Source organism: Macaca mulatta, chromosome 9 (assembly GCF_049350105.2).
Source record: "Macaca mulatta isolate MMU2019108-1 chromosome 9, T2T-MMU8v2.0, whole genome shotgun sequence".
NCBI lineage: Eukaryota > Metazoa > Chordata > Mammalia > Primates > Cercopithecidae > Macaca > Macaca mulatta.
Window position 1 is genome coordinate 91,874,918 of NC_133414.1, and position 16,874 is coordinate 91,891,791.

The window sequence follows — 16,874 nt, forward strand, 5'->3', positions numbered from 1 at the left end:
GTGCATATATATTTAGGATAGTTAGCTCTTCCTGTTGAATTGATCCCTTTACCATTATGTAATGGCCTTCTTTGTCTCTTTTGATCTTTGATGGTTTAAAGTCTGTTTTATCAGAGACTAGTATTGCAACCCCTGCTTTTTTGTGTTCTCCATTTGCTTGGTAAATCTTCCTCCATCCCTTTATTTTGAGCCTATGTATGTCTCTGCGTGTGAGATGGGTCTCCTGAATACAGCAGACTGATGGGTCTTGACTCTTTATCCAGTTTGCCAGTCTGTGTCTTTTAATTGGAGCATTTAGTCCATTTACATTTAAGGTTAAGATTGTTATGTGTGAACTTGATCCTGCCATTATGATATTAACTGGTTATTTTGCTCGTTAGTTGATGCAGTTTCTTCCTAGCCTCGATGGTCTTTACATTTTGGCATGTTTTTGCAATGGCTGGTTCCGGTTGTTCCTTTCCATGTTTACTGCTTCCTTCAGGGTCTCTTGTAAGGCAGGCCTAGTGGTGACAAAATCTCTAAGCATTTGCTTATCTGTAAAGGATTTTATTTCTCCTTCACTTATGAAACTTAGTTTGGCTGGATATGAAATTCTGGGTTTAAAATTCTTTTCTTTAAGAATGTTGAATATTGGCCCCCACTCTCTTCTGGCTTGGAGAGTTTCTGCCGAGAGATCTGCTGTTAGTCTGATGGGCTTCCCTTTGTGGGTAACCCGACCTTTCTCTCTGGCTGCCCTTAAGATTTTTTCCTTCATTTCAACTTTGGTGAATCTGGCAATTATGTGTCTTGGAGTTGCTCTTCTCGAGGAGTATCTTTGTGGCGTTCTCTGTATTTCCTGGATTTGAATGTTGGCCTGCCCTACTAGGTTGGGGAAGTTCTCCTGGATGATATCCTGAAGAGTGTTTTCCAACTTGGTTCCATTTTCCCCCTCACTTTCAGGCACCCCAATCAGACGTAGATTTGGTCTTTTTACATAATCCCATACTTCTTGCAGGCTTTGTTCATTTCTTTTTCTTCTTTTTTCTTTTGGCTTCTCTTCTCGCTTCATTTCATTCATTTGATCCTCAATCGCTGATACTCTTTCTTCCAGTTGATCGAGTTGGTTACTGAAGCTTGTGCATTTGTCACGTATTTCTCGTGTCATGGTTTTCATCTCTTTCATTTCGTTTAGGACCTTCTCTGCATTAATTACTCTAGCCATCAATTCTTCCACTTTTTTTTCAAGATTTTTAGTTTCTTTGCGCTGGGTACGTAATTCCTCCTTTAGCTCTGAGAAATTTGATGGACTGAAGCCTTCTTCTCTCATCTCGTCAAAGTCATTCTCCATCCAGCTTTGATCCGTTGCTGGCGATGAGCTGCGCTCCTTTGCCGGGGGAGATGCGCTCTTATTTTTTGAATTTCCAGCTTTTCTGCCCTGCTTTTTCCCCATCTTGGTGGTTTTATCTGCCTCTGGCCTTTGATGATGGTGATGTACTGATGGGGTTTTGGTGTAGGTGTCCTTCCTGTTTGATAGTTTTCCTTCTAACAGTCAGGACCCTCAGCTGTAGGTCTGTTGGAGATTGCTTGAGGTCCACTCCAGACCCTGTTTGCCTGGGTATCAGCAGCAGAGGCTGCAGAAGATAGAATATTTCTGAACAGCGAGTGTACCTGTCTGATTCTTGCTTTGGAAGCTTCCTCTCAGGGGTGTACTCCACCCTGTGAGGTGTGGGGTGTCAGACTGCCCCTAGTGGGGGATGTCTCCCAGTTAGGCTAATCAGGGGTCAGGGACCCACTTGAGCAGGGAGTCTGTCCCTTCTCAGATCTCAACCTCCGTGTTGGGAGATCCACTGCTCTCTTCAAAGCTGTCAGACAGAGTCGTTTGCGTCTGCAGAGGTTTCGGCTGTGTTTGTTATTGCCCTGTCCCCAGAGGTGGAGTCTACAGAGACAGGCAGGTTTCCTTGAGCTGCTGTGAGCTCCACCCAGTTCGAGCTTCCCAGCAGCTTTGTTTACCTACTTAAGCCTGAGCAATGGCGGGTGCCCCTCCCCCAGCCTCGCTGCTGCCTTGCCGGTAGATCACAGACTGCTGTGCTAGCAATGAGGGAGGCTCCGTGGGTGTGGGACCCTCCCGGCCAGGTGTGGGATATGATCTCCTGGTGTGCCTGTTTGCTTAAAGCGCAGTATTGGGGTGGGAGTTACCCGATTTTCCAGGTGTTGTGTGTCTCCGTTCCCCTGGCTAGGAAAAGGGATTCCCTTCCCCCTTGCGCTTCCCAGGTGAGGCAATGCCTCGCCCTGCTTCAGCTCTCGCTGGTCGGGCTGCAGCAGCTGACCAGCACCGATCGTCCGGCACTCCCCAGTGAGATGAACCCAGTACCTCAGTTGAAAATGCAGAAATCACCGGTCTTCTGTGTCGCTCGCGCTGGGAGTTGGAGACTGGAGCTGTTCCTATTCGGCCATCTTGCTCCGCCCACCCTATGTGCCACATTTTCTTTATCCAGTCTATCATTGATGGGCATTTGGGTTGGTTCTAAGTCTTTGCTATTGTGAATAGTGCTGCAATAAACATATGTGTGCATGTGTCTTTATAGTAGAATGATTTATAATCCTTTGGGTATATACCCAGTAATGGGATTGCTGGGTCAAATACCAAACTGATATTGGGTATTTCTGGTTCTCAATCCTTGAGGAATTGCCACACTGTCTTCCACAATGGTTGAACTAATGTACACTCCCACTAACAGTGTAAAAGCATTTCTATTTCTCCACATCCTCTCCAGCATCTCTTGTTTCCTGACTTTTTAATGATCGCCATTCTAACTGGCATGAGATGGTATCTCATTGTGGTTTTGATTTGCATAAACTTTTAACAATTTTAAAAATAGCTAAATTTTGCATAGAACTCCTGAGAAACTATACAAAACAATTGAATTATTAGAGGAAATATCAGAATGTAAAAATCAAATAAAATTCTGTGACAACTAAGTTGGAGAGAGAAAATTAAATAAATAAGAGAAGACATTAAAAGATATTTTAAATAGAAATACTAGATGCAAACACTTTTAATCCAAGTGGAAAAACATAAGAAAGGAAAATGTGTTTTAATTATGAGTACTGCAACAAGTTTGGATTTGCTTTCAGGCTGCAAGTAACTTTTACTTCAATATATCCCTTATTGTCAAAAGAGAAATGTTTAGTCAAAAGATAAATGTTCTAAAATTTATCATTTTAAACACCACTAATAAGCTATGGCACAAGTTTTGACTAAATGTACTTTGATAGTTTTTTTTAATTTTTTAATTTTATTTATTATTATTATACTTTAAGTTCTAGGGTACATGTGCACAACGTGCAGGTTTGTTATGTATGTATACATGTGCCATGTCAGTGTGCTGCACCCATTAACTCATCATTTACATTAGGTATATCTCCTAATGCTATCCCTCCCCTCTCCCTCCTCCACACAATAGGACGTGGTGTGTGATGTTCCCCTTCCTGTGTCCAAGTGATCTCATTGTTCAGTTCCCATCTATGAGTGAGGACATGCAGTGCTTGGTTTTCTGTTCTTGTGATAATTTGCTGAGAATGATGGTTTCCAGCTGTGTCCATGTCCCTACAAAGGACATGAACTCATCCTTTTTTATGGCTGCATAGTATTCCATGGTGTATATGTGCCACATTTTCTTAATCCAGTCTGTCACTGATGGACATTTGGGTTGATTCCGAGTCTTTGCTATTGTGAATAGTGCCACAATAAACATACGTGTGCATGTGTCTTTATAGCAGCATGATTTATAATCCTTTGGGTATGTACCCAGTAATGGGATGGCTGGGTCAAATGGTATTTCTAGTTCTAGATCCTTGAGGAATCACCACCTGTTTTCCACAATGGTTGAACTAGTTTACAGTCCCACCAACAGTGTAAAAGTGTTCCTATTTCTCCACATCCTCTCCAGCACCTGTTGTTTCCTGATTTTTTAATGATTGCCATTCTAACTGGTGTAAGATGGTGTCTCATTGTGGTTTTGATTTGCATTTCTCTGATGGCCAGTGATGATGAGCATTTTTTCATGTGTCTGTTGACTGTATGAATGTCTTCTTTTGAGAAGTGTCTGTTCATATCCTTTGCCCACTTTTTGATGGGGTTGTTTGTTTTTTTCTTGTAAATTTGATTGAGTTCTTTATAGGTTCTGGATATTAGCCCTTTGTCAGATGAGTAGATTGCAAAAATTTCTCCCATTCTGTAGGTTGCATGTTCACTCTGATGGTAGTTTCTTTTGCTGTGCAGAAGCTCTTTAGTTTAATGAGATCCCATTTGTCAATTTTGGCTTTTGTTGCCATTGCTTTTGGTGTTTTGGACATGAAGTCCTTGCCCAAGCCTATATCCTGAATGGTATTCCCTAGGTTTTTTTCTAGGGTTTTTATGGTTTTAGGTCTAACATTTAAGTCTCTAATCCATCTTGAATTAATTTTCATATAAGGAGTAACGAAAAGATCCTGTTTCAGCTTTCTACTTATGGCTAGCCAATTTTCCCAGTGCCATTTACTAAATAGGGAATCCTTTCCCCATTTCTTGTTTTTCTCAGGTTTGTCAAAGATCAGATGGCTGTAGATGTGTGGTATTATTTCTGAAGGCTCTGTTCTGTTCCATTGGTCTATATTTCTGTTTTGGTACCAGTACCATGCTGCTTTGGTTACTGTAGCCTTGTAGTATCGTTTGAAGTCAGGTAGTGTGATGCCTCCAGCTTTGTTCTTTTGGCTTAGGATTGTCTTGGCAATGTGGGGTCTTGTTTTGTTCCATATGAACTTTAAAGCAGTTATTTCCAATTCTATGAAGAAAGTCATTGGCAGCTTAATGGGGATGGCATTGAATCTATAAATTACCTTGGGCAGGATGGCCATTTTCACAATATTGAGTCTTCCTATCCATGAGCATGGTATATTCTTCCATTTGCTTGTGTCCTCTTTTATTTCACTGCCCAGTGGTTTGTAGTTCTCCTTGAAGAGGTCCTTTACATCCCTTGTAAGTTGGATTCCTAGGTATCTTATTCTCTGTGAAGCTATTGTGAATGAGAGTTCATTCATGATTTGGCTGTTTGTCTGTTACTGGTGTATAAGAATGCTTGTGACTTTTGCACATTGATTTTGTATCCTGAGACTTTGCTGAAGTTGCTTATCAGGTTAAGGAGATTTTTGGGCTGAGACAATGGGGTTTTCTAAATATACAATCATGTCATCTGCAAACAGGGACAATTTGACTTCTTCTTTTCTGAACTGAATACCCCTTATTTCTTTCTCTTGCCTGATTGCCCTAGCCAGAACTTCCAACACTATGTTGAATAAGAGTGGTGAGAGGGGGCATCCCTGTCTCGTGCCAGTTTTCAAAGGGAATGCTTCCGGTTTTTGCCCATTCAGTATGATATTGGCTGTGGGTTTGTCATAAATAGCTCTTATTATTTTGAGATATATTCCATCAATACCGAATTTATTGAGAGTTTTTAGCATGAAGGGCTGTTGAATTTTATCAAAGGCCTTTTCTGCATCTATTGAGATAATCATGTGGTTTTTGTCTTTGGTTCTGTTTATATGCTGGATAACGTTTATTGATTTGCATATGTTGAACCAGCCTTGCATCCCAGGAATGAAGCCCACTTGATCATGGTGGATAAGCTTTTTGATGTGCTGTTGGATTTGGTTCGCTAGTATTTTATTGAGGATTTTTACATTGATGTTCATCAGGGTTATTGGTCTAACATTCTCTTTTTTTTGTAGTATCTCTGTCAGGCTTTGGTATCAGGATGATGTTGGCCTCATAAAATGAGTTAGGGAGGATTCCCTCTTTTTCTATTGATTGGAATAGTTTCAGAAGGAATGGTACCAATTCCTCTTTGTACCTCTGGTAGAATTCGGCTGTGAATCTGTCTGGTCCTGGACATTTTTTGGTTGGTAGGCTATTAATTATTGCCTCAATTTCAGAGCCTGCTATTGATCTATGCAGGGATTCAACTTCTTCCTGCTTTAGTCTTGGAAAAGTGTAAGTGTCCAGGAAATTATCCATTTTTTCTAGGTTTTCTAGTTTATTTGTGTAGAGGTGTTTATAGCACTCTCTGATGGTAGTTTGTATTTCTGTGGGATTGGTGGTGATATCCCCTTTATCATTTTTTATTGCATCTATTTGATTCTTCTCTCTTTTCTTCTTTATTAGCCTTGCTAGCAGTCTATCAATTCTGTTGATCTTTTCAAAAAACCAGCTCCTGAATTCATTGACTTTTTTGGAGGATTTTTTGTGTCTCTATCTCCTTCAGTTCTGCTCTGATCTTAGTTATTTCTTGCCTTCTGCTAGCTTTTGAGTGTGTTTGCTCTTGCTTCTCTAGTTCTTTTAATTGTGATGTTAGGGTGTCAATTTTAGATCTTTCCAGCTTTCTGTTGTGGGCATTTAGTGCTATAAATTTCCCTCTACACACTGCTTTAAATGTGTCCCAGAGATTCTGGTATGTTGTGTCTTTGTTCTCATTGGTTTCAAAGAACATCTTTATTTCTGCCTTCATTTTGTTATTCACCCAGTAATCATTCAGGAGCTGGTTGTTCAGTTTCCAGGTAGTTGAGTGGTTTTGATTGAGTTTCTTAGTCCTGAGTTCTAGTTTGATTGCACTGTGGTCTGGGAGACAGTTTGTTATAATTTCTGTTCTTGTACATTTGCTGAGGAGTGCTTTACTTCCAACTATGTGGTCAATTTTGGAATAAGTGTGATGTGGTGCTGAGAAGAATGTAAAATCTGTTGATTTGGGGTGGAGAGTTCTGTAGATGTCTATTAGGTCAGCTTGGTGCAGAGTTGAGTTCAATTCCTGGATATCGTTGTTAACTTTCTGTCTCATTGATCTGTCTAATGTTGACAGTGGGGTTTAAAGTCTCCCATTATTATTGTATGGGAGTCTAAATCTCTTTGTAAGTCTCTAAGGACTTGCTTTATGAATCTGGGTTTTCCTGTATTGGGTGCATATATATTTAGGATAGTTAGCTCTTCCTGATGAATTGATCCCTTTACCATTATGTAATGGCCTTCTTTGTCTCTTTTGATCTTTGATGGTTTAAAGTCTGTTTTATCAGAGACTAGGATTGCAACCCCTGCCTTTTTTTTTTTTTTTTTTTCATTTGCTTGTTAGATTTGGTGTTTTCACATAATCCCATATTTCTTGGAGGCTTCGTTCATTTCTTTTTCCTCTTTTTTCTCTAGATTTCTCTTCTCGCTTCATTTCATTCATTTGATCTTCAATCGCTGATACTGTTTCTCCCAGTTGATCGAGTCGGTTACTGAAGCTTGTGCATTTGTCATGTAGTTCTTGTGTTATGGTTTTCATCTCTGTCAGTTCTTTTAAGGTCTTCTCTGCGTTGATTATTCTAGTTATCCATTCATCCATTCTTTTTCCAAGGTTTTTAGTTTCTTTGTGCTGGTTGTGTAGTTCCTCCTTTAGCTCTGAGTTTGATTGACTGAAGCCTTCTTCTTTCAACTCGTCAAAGTCATTCTCCATCCAGCTTTGTTCTGTTGCTTGTGATGAGCTGCGTTCCTTTGGAGGGGGAGGTGCACTCTTATTTTTGGAATTTGCACCTTTTCTGCCCTGCCTTTTCCCTATCTTTGTGGTTTTATTTGCCTTTGATCATTGATGATGGTGTCTTACCGATGGGGTTTTGGTGTGGGTGTTCTTGATGTTTGTAAGTTTTCCTTCTAACAGGATCCTCAGCTGTAGGTCTGTTGGAGTTTGCTTGAGGTCCACTCCAGACCGTGTTTGCCTGTGTATCAGCAGCGGAGGCTGCAGAAGATAGAATATTGCTGAACAGCAAGTGTTGCTATGATTCTTGTTCTGGAAGCTTCGTCTCAGGGGTGTACCCCGCCATGTGAGGTGTGAGGTGTTGGTCTGCACCTAGTGGGGGATGTCTCCCAGTTAGGCTACTCAGGGGTCAGGGACCCACTTGAGCATGCAGTTTGTCTGTTCTCAGATCTTACCCTCCATGCTGGGAGATCCACTGCTCTCTTCAAAGCTGTGAGACAGGGGCATTTACCTCTGCAGAGGTTTCTGCTGCTTTTTGTTTAGCGATGCCCTCTCCCCAGAGGAGGAGTCTACAGAGGCAAGCTGGCCTCCTTGAGCTGTGGTGGGCTCCACCCAATTTGAGCTTCCCAGAGGCTTTGTTTACCTACTTAAACCTCAGCAATGGCGGGCACCCCTCCCCCAGCCTCGCTGCCACCTTGCAGTTAGATCTCAGACTGCTGTCCTAGCAATGAGGGAGGCTCCGTGGGCATGCGACCCTTTGGGCCAGGTGTAGGATATAATCTCCTAGTGTGCCGTTTGCTAAGACCCTTGGTAAAGCACAGTATTAGGGTGGGAGTTACCCGATTTTCCAGGTGTTGTGTGTCTCAATTTCCTTTGGCTAGGAAAAGGAATTCCCTTCTCCCTTGTGCTTCCCAGGTGAGGTGATGCCTCGCCCTGCTTCAGCTCTTGCTGGTGGGGCTGCACCTGTGGACCAGTGCCAACTGTCTGACATGCCCCAGTGAGATGAACCTGGTACCTCAGTTGAAAATGCAGAAATCGCCTGTCTTCTGTGTCACTCACGCTGGGAGCTGGAGGCTGGAGCTGTTCCTATTCGGCCATCTTTTTGATAGACATTTTTAGGGGTCAGTATTTAGTCAAAGATTACATATGTTGTTTTAAAGAGTTTTCTCATTGAGTGGTTTGATCATGAAGTTGTTAATCATTTACTAAAAATATATGAAGAAATAAAATTTATTAAGTCATTTAGAATACCATATTATTAAGGTCACTTAGAATACCATGTTATTTTTAGTAGAAACTGATTTCTAGTAATTCCATAAATCATATTAAATTATAATTATACATTATAATCATCATCTACTATTAATTTATAGCTAGTTTAATGTGATATGTGTGATTAGAGCCCTAAACTGAGTTAAAGTTAAGTATGTTATGTGAAATTGCGGTCTTTACAGGTGCTATGGGATAAAAAGCCTGGCCTGGATGTTCTGTGCTACTAACTAAGAAAAAATGATAATGGTTTGGAGTCCAAATACTGTCATTTTTTTCAGGTAAAACAAGGAGAAAACGCCAGTTGATTTCTATTTTAAAGTAAGTAGATGGTGACTGTTTCATGCTGAAAGGGGCTCGCTTAGTTTTAACTAATTATATTAATAAATCCTGTCAGATATATAAGCCTGTCTCACTCTACCTTTTAAGTTTCCTTTAATTCCTATATTAGACAGAATTGGCAACGTTAATGCTGGAGTAAGAAGCACCTCCAAAAATTTTAGAAACTTGACTTATGTTTTTTTGCTCACACTACCTGCCCAACATAGGCCAGCAGGAAGCTCTGCTCATCTCTCAACCAGGCTCAGAGCAACTCCATTGCAACAAAGCTTCCATGATCATCTTAGCTGGAAGATGGGGTGAGCCTTACACTGGATCTTAGAGCTACTGGCTGGAATTGACACTTCTGTTACCATTTCAAGGAAAATACATAGCTGGGCCTAAGTTCAAAGTGGACAGGGGAATGCAGTTCTGTCATGTGCCTGGAAGGTAGAGAGCCAGAAGTGTATGGTGAATAGCACAGCTGCTCACTTTGTGAGGTCTTAGGCCTGGGTCATTGCTGGCATGCCAGGCATGTGTGTCACCGGTAACAAAAGAAAAGAAAATGCCTAAGATTTATGATTTATGATAAACAGTGACCTCACTTTAATATACATCATTATCTTGTGAACAGTGTGGCTTTTAAAATAACGTAAGATGTGTTAGATAAGTCATTAGAGAAGTCATCTGGAGGTAGTGACATTATCTTTCTTCATGTTAATAGGCAGAAAAATCTCAATGCCACCAGGACAAGAACAGATTCACAGGCTGTTTCGAAATAGGAGTACACAGCTGAGCACAAGGTAGGCGCTCTAAGACTAATGAAAGAATCAAATCAGGTGTGTGAGTGATTTAACAAGTAGTTGAATTAGAGCCAGCTGCTTAGTCTGAGTTGGGTTAAGTCAGAGGAGGAGGGTTGATATTGCGTAATCAGAACAAAATGAGCTGGAGGACCAGCCACCTGTTTAGTCGGAGTAAGAATGCCTGCAGAGACCTGGACCGGAGTGGACAGAAAGGAGGTAGGTCAGAGGCTGGTCTGGGATACTGGGACAGGCAAGTGTATAGTCAGCTTATTGATATTGAGAGAAGGTAATATCTTAGCCTTTTGAAAATTTACTAGTTTATCAGAGGTAAGAATGTGTCTTTTTAGGTGCTGGAACTCTCCAAATTTGACTCAAAATGCAGAAATACTGCTTTAATGTGAATAAGAAAGTTCCTTGGAAGGTGAATAGGAATTGAATTCTTCAAATTCTTGTGGATGTGCTCACAGGAATGACATATGTTTGGATATCAAAATTAGATAAAATTGAGAGACTTAGTCAGTTGGGGTGGGATTGAGGGAATACATTTATCTCACAGGAATAACATTTTATTAATGTTTGATTGGAACTATTGAAGTTGATAATGTTTTAAGCGGTGAGTGATAGACTGGATCAAAGTAATTATTACAATGTAAGACATTATGCCATCTACCTTTTCAAACTGAGAGTATTTTCTCCCTCTTATCTGATTACCTATAACAGTGAATAAGGAATTTCATTTTATATTCATATTATATAGTATTATATAAGAGCACTGAGTAGGTAAGGTAGCTTATTTATTTTTTAGCTATTAATGATTAAACCTGTGTAAAGGCTAATTTTCTCAAACCAGTTGAGAGTTAATTAACTGGCGGCAGAAGGAGAGAGGGTATCAGAACCAACTGGAGAACATTAGCTCTCCCTTAAGAACAATAGCACACCAATTTCACTTTTTAATAGTGACAGAAACAGTACCATTATTGCCCTTTTGCTATTTGTAAAATGGAGGCTTTAAGGCTTTAATTCTTTTTTTTTAAAATTATACTTTAAGTTCTGGGTTACATGTGCAGAATGTGCAGTTTTTGTTACATAGGTATACACGTGCCTTTTTTTTTTTTTTTTTAAGACAGAGTCTCATTCTGCCGCCCGGGCTGGAGTGCAGTGGTATGATCTCGGCTCACTGCAACCTCCACCTCCTGGGTTCAAGCAATTCTTCTGCCTCAGCTTCCCGAATAGCTGGGACTACAGGCTTATGCCACCACACCCAGCTAACTTCGTATTTTTAGTAGAGATGGGGTTTCACCATGTTGGCCAGGCTGTTCTCAAATTCCTGACCTCAGGTGATCTGCCTGCTTCAGCCTAATTTTTAAGAAATCCTTTAAGTAACTCTTTAAGCACACTGTTTCCCATAAAATAGGAAATGTTGGGTTTCTAAGAAATGTGTCTATATGATATTACATCTGTGGCTTTCAAAATAAGGATTCTTAATGAGAGTTTCGCATTGTGTAGACTTTTATTTTAAAACTAAACTACCTTAATATGACCACTTGATCTGGTCTTTAACTTTTCCCTTCCAAAATTTTTAATAAATACTAATGCACTTTTTTTTTAAAATTAAGTTTTCCACGTCTTTACAGAACACAGGTTCTTTGGTCTGCATTATTAATAAACTTCTTTATGTTCAGAAATGGGTAGAAAACGTTAGATTTTGCTCCATATCATGTTTCTAATAACATTACAACTTGACGTAAATCTTTGTTTAGAACTGTATTACGTCAAGTTGGAATGTTTCAAAATCAATATAATCACAAAGGTATATCACTAATGAACTTTCACTGTGATGTCTGTACATTCTTGAAAAGAAGACTTTAATATTTTGATACATTAAGTATTTTGTACATCATAATTTTATTTATGTATCCTATTCATTTGAGGTATACATGTCATGATATTTTTATATAATATTATATTCCCTTAGGTATGTTAAGTAGCTTAAAGTTTTATGGTAATATTTACACACACATTTAATTGTGTTATTTTATTATCATACATGGAACATAAATAATTTTAATAGTTGTTTAAACATTTAATAAAATGCAACAAACATCCACATCTATAATTAAGAGGTTTTGGGAAACCAGTAGTATGTAGAATTATTTACACTTGTGCTATCAATTATGAACCCCTCTGATTTAGCTCTGAACACTGGAGCCAGCAGATGATGGCATGACCCAGAGAGCCTGCGGCAGGCCCATTTACCTCCTCCATGTAGACAAATGATTAAAGGCTTCATCAGTCTTTTAAGGAGCTGCAGAGAAAAGTTTCAAAATCATGGTCATTCATGTATAAAGAAACAGAATATTTTCAGAATATATTTCAATTTTGCACAGAATATTAATGTGACAATAAAGAAGAGATTTAAATTGCAGTAAAATGAAGTTTTTTCTGGTATTTTTAAATTGAAGTTCATGGTGGCTGTAGGGTTTTTACATTTTTTTCATGGTTATGACTAGTATTGTCTCATCACTGGAACAGAAATTGGTGTATGGGAAAAGCATATGGGGAAGGTAGTACGGTAATGAATTTGAAGGAGATAGGAACAGATGTTAAGTAGAGATTTCCCCTAGAGTTCCATTATATATGATAGTTCCTGTTGTCCCAATCTGTCTACTTCACATAATTTATCTTCACATTTATTTGGAAATCAGCCTCATGGCACCCCTTCCAGGAAGCCTTCCATGACCTTCAGGAATGGGTTAGGGGGTTTGTAATTATATAAAACCATAAATATTTTATTTTTCCTCTATCCTCCATACCTCATCACACTCAAAATATTATAATTGCTTGCTTTCTAGATGTATACTTCCTTAGGCAAAAATTGTATCCTATTCACCAGTGATAAATCTATAGCTATTGTATAATAATTGTTCAGTGAATGAATGCTTCTCATTCAGCCTGGGAGACTGACTGGACTGTGTGTACTGGGTTGCAGTATGTTTGGTTTTAAGTAGGGGTAGCATTGGGGAAAAAGACAATGTGTTTGAGGATTCAAAGATAGGACGTTTGAAAAGGAATTCTTCCTATTGGTGCTTTTGTATTTAGAGTGGCAGAAAGTATTTTCGACAAGAAATCAGAATTTCTGAGTTCTGATTCTTAGTGGCATCTGCACCTGTTTAATGTTGGACAAGCCTGCTAACTTCTCTGGTCATCAGTTTCTGCACTTGTAAAAAGAAGGATCTTGACTATTTCCGGGGTTTCTTTGAGCACCTATATATAGATTATTATTATATCAAAAGGAAATTGATATCAATGACAGGACTGGCTTCTAATCTGAGTGAGCCTCCTCTTGAATTGAGAGTGGGTATTGCCTCATTTTGTCAAATGTCAGTTAAAAAAAACCTTGAAGCAGAAAACGTTGAAGACCTTCCTGATTTGTGGCCTAAGGAATGTTTCTCATTCCTTATTATTTTCAGAGATTCTGAAGTGGAAATTATGATTGGGTTGCTCCTGAAGCAAAGATCTAAAGACTTCAGGAAGGGGAAGTTCCAATATAAACTGATTTCAGACTTAGCAGAAATGGGGTTATCATTTACTGTAGATGAACTACACTGGATAAGGAGAAGGTGAATTAGGCATAATTGCTACTGTAACAGAGAGATCAGATAATATAATAAGTTAAAGAACAAATACATGATTTTCTTTCTTTCACATTTGTCCAAGATTGGTATCTTCCACCCAGTCATTCAGGGACTCGGGTTATTTTCAAGTCATTGCTCTATTCTAGGGTCTGTTGTGATCTGTTCGGTTAAAGCTGGGTTGCTGCAAATTCATGGTTTCAGTAGAGACATGGAGGGGAGATTCTTGGGGGAGAAATGAATGCAGAGAAACACATGTGCAGTGTTTTAAGGTTTAAGTGTGAAAATAACATATATCCTTCTGGATATGGTTCATACTTAGAAGCAAGGGGAATTGGGAAATGTAATCTCAGCTATGTTTTCAGGAAAAAGGGTAGAATAGATTTTGATGGATAGCTTGCAATCTCTACTGATTTTATGACTTTTAGTAGAAAAAGTGGTCAAATGCATTCAGAATGCAATTTAAATCATCATTGTGCACTTTTGACTCATTATGTTATAAATACTTATAGTTCAATAACTAAATATATTTATAGAACATCCATACAGTAGAATGCTATGTAGTCCTTAAAATACTTTTGTAAAAGAGTTGCTAATGGAATGGAAATCAGTACATGGTATGTAGTTGACTTTAGCAAGTCATGGAAAAAGTTAAGAAATAATGAGTTTTTGTAAAAAATATCATTTGGATAAGTATAGCAAAGAGATGAGAGAGACAAAGTTTAAAATGTTACTGTTTGTTGTCTTCAGTGGTAGAATATAATTGATATTTTGTTTCTGTGTTTTTCTATTTATATATCCATATTTAAAAATGTTTCTCCATTAGACATGTATTTAGGAAATAAGCAAAAATCAATAAACATTTATATTAACAAATGAGATGTTTATAATGATCCAAAAGAAGTGAAATTTATCTACACTCAACTTCAGCTACTGATTCTGGTAGAATTAGTAATCTCTTTGGTCAGAAGCAGCCAGATAGACTTGCGGTCTCCCAAAGAAAATATGCCAGTAAACTTGGCATATAGAAATAAATGGTAATTGTACCTTATGGTCCTCTTGAGCTGTTCTAATAGTAAAGCAAATGCATATTGTAGTGCATTTGCACAAAGTCTTATGAGAAAGCCCATAAAAGGACATAAATGTCTTGCTTCCCATAATCAGAAAAGCAAAATGTCTGAAATGAATGCACCTTTTAAAAGATATAACTCCCTACTTTAATCCTAATGACTCACCAATTATTATTTATTTGCCCTGAGTTTGGGTTCCAGATTACTTTTGATCACAACCAAATAAAATAAGAAAACAAACTTTTAATCACAAGCAATGTTGTCTTCCCCTGATAATGGGATATATATGCACTTTTCAAGGCCATTTTTCTACATGATTATGATAAGTAGTCATTGTAAGTCTTATTTATCATTTTTCAATTAATCAGGGTGAGTTCATTTTCCTTTATACCTAAAGTAAAAAGAGATTTTTTTTTTTAAGAAAAATAAGAAACCTTGACATTACTATCAGTATTCTCTTTCTTCATTGTTAAGTGGTAATATATGTCCATTAGGAGTGTACATAGAAATATGTGATCTATGTCCATAGAAGTACACATGGAAATATGTCAATTTACATGTAAAATAATCGGATTGGCAGTCCAGTTACTTGCTGGCCCTTCTCTCCTCTCATTAAAAGAAACTGTCCTCTAAGCTGTGGCTATCACCAGGTTGGTTGTGCATTTGTTCTTGCCTGTATAGTCCCTGGAATGCTCTTCCAGTGCATTGTTGGGCTTTGGCCATGGTTCACCTCCAGTGGCTCAGGGCCATTATTCCCTAGGCAATTGCCTGTTCTTTGACAGAGCCAAGAGATGGGGTGTGCCAGCCTTTCCTGTATTTTTGCTTCCTGATTCCTTTAGTCTCACAGGATTTTGGGATGCCCTGAATTTTACCTTTAGTCTTGTGTCAGTATTTGGCCAAACCTGCTACTTGGCATTACCTTGTGCCTTAGCTTTTGGGAAGCTGAATGTAAGTGCATATGGACTTTAACGTCATGCAAATGTTATTGATGACACAGAACGCCTGGTGTGGGCTATGAATAATTTAGGAAGCCTCTCCCATTTATTCACACATTTCAGTCATGTGTTCAGAAAGCAGGTATAGTACGGAACATACTTCAGAATTATAGGTCAAATTTGAGAGCCTTTTATCATCATTCCTCAGCCATAGACAAACTGCACAATTTGCAAGAAATTTTGGCACTGCCTTATCATGTTCAAATAACTTGGAATAACAGAAATTACATGAAAAAAACAAAAAACAAAAAACAAAACCCTGCCCAAGACAAATAACTTTAATACTGTTCTTTGTAATTAATCTTATCTGTATAGCTATGAGCGAATTTGCTTACCAAAATCAAAATAGACTTATGAACTACTAATATTGGTCCTATAGAGAATACTTCATCTTATCAGAGCTTGTTGATCTTTCTTGTGAGGGCAGATATTTGTTGCGTGGGGCTTGCTTGATTTTTCTACCATTCTATTCCAGGAAAAATAATAACACGAGTATGTGTGCAGTGAAAGCTGAGTTGCAGGTGGAAATTTGGAGACTATTTTATGTATCTTAAAACTCAAGCTTATAGCTTCCTTGCCACTTTTTGTTTTTTGAGACAGGACCTCACTGTGTCAGCCAGGCTGGAATGCAGTAGTGTGATCCTAGCTCATTGCTGCCTTGAGCTCCCGGGCTCAAGTGATCCTCCCATCTCAGCCTCTCGAACAGCTAGGACTACAAGCATCTACCACCATGCCTGGCTAGTTATTTTTTAAAAAATATTTTTGTTTTTTGTAGGGATGGGAGTCTCACCATGTTGCCCAGGCTGGTCTCAAACCCATGGCTTCAAGTGCCTCCTGCCTCAGCTTCCCAGAGTGCTGGGATTATAGGTGTAAGCGACCATATCTGACTCATTACCACATTTTTTTTTTGTTTGAGGTTTAAGCACAATTTGTACACAACTGATTATGTGAAACAGCAAGGGCCTGTAAATATATTAGAAGTAAAAATAAGTAAAAGGCCATAATGTTGCTTCTGAAAATAGTATCTTCTGCAAGCAGTGCACAGAGGTTGAGTTTGTGAACTGCATCAGTAAAATTGTAATTGTCTTAGTCAGGGCTCTCCAGAGAAACCAAAGCTCCAGCTGAAGTCTGAGGGCCTGAGAAGCAGCAGAACCAGTGGGGTAGTTCTCATCTCAGGGCTGGCAGGCCTGAGACCCAGGAAAAGCTGATGCTTCAGGTAAATCTCAAAGGCAAGAAAAAAGTTGATGCCTTAGTTCAAAGACCGTCA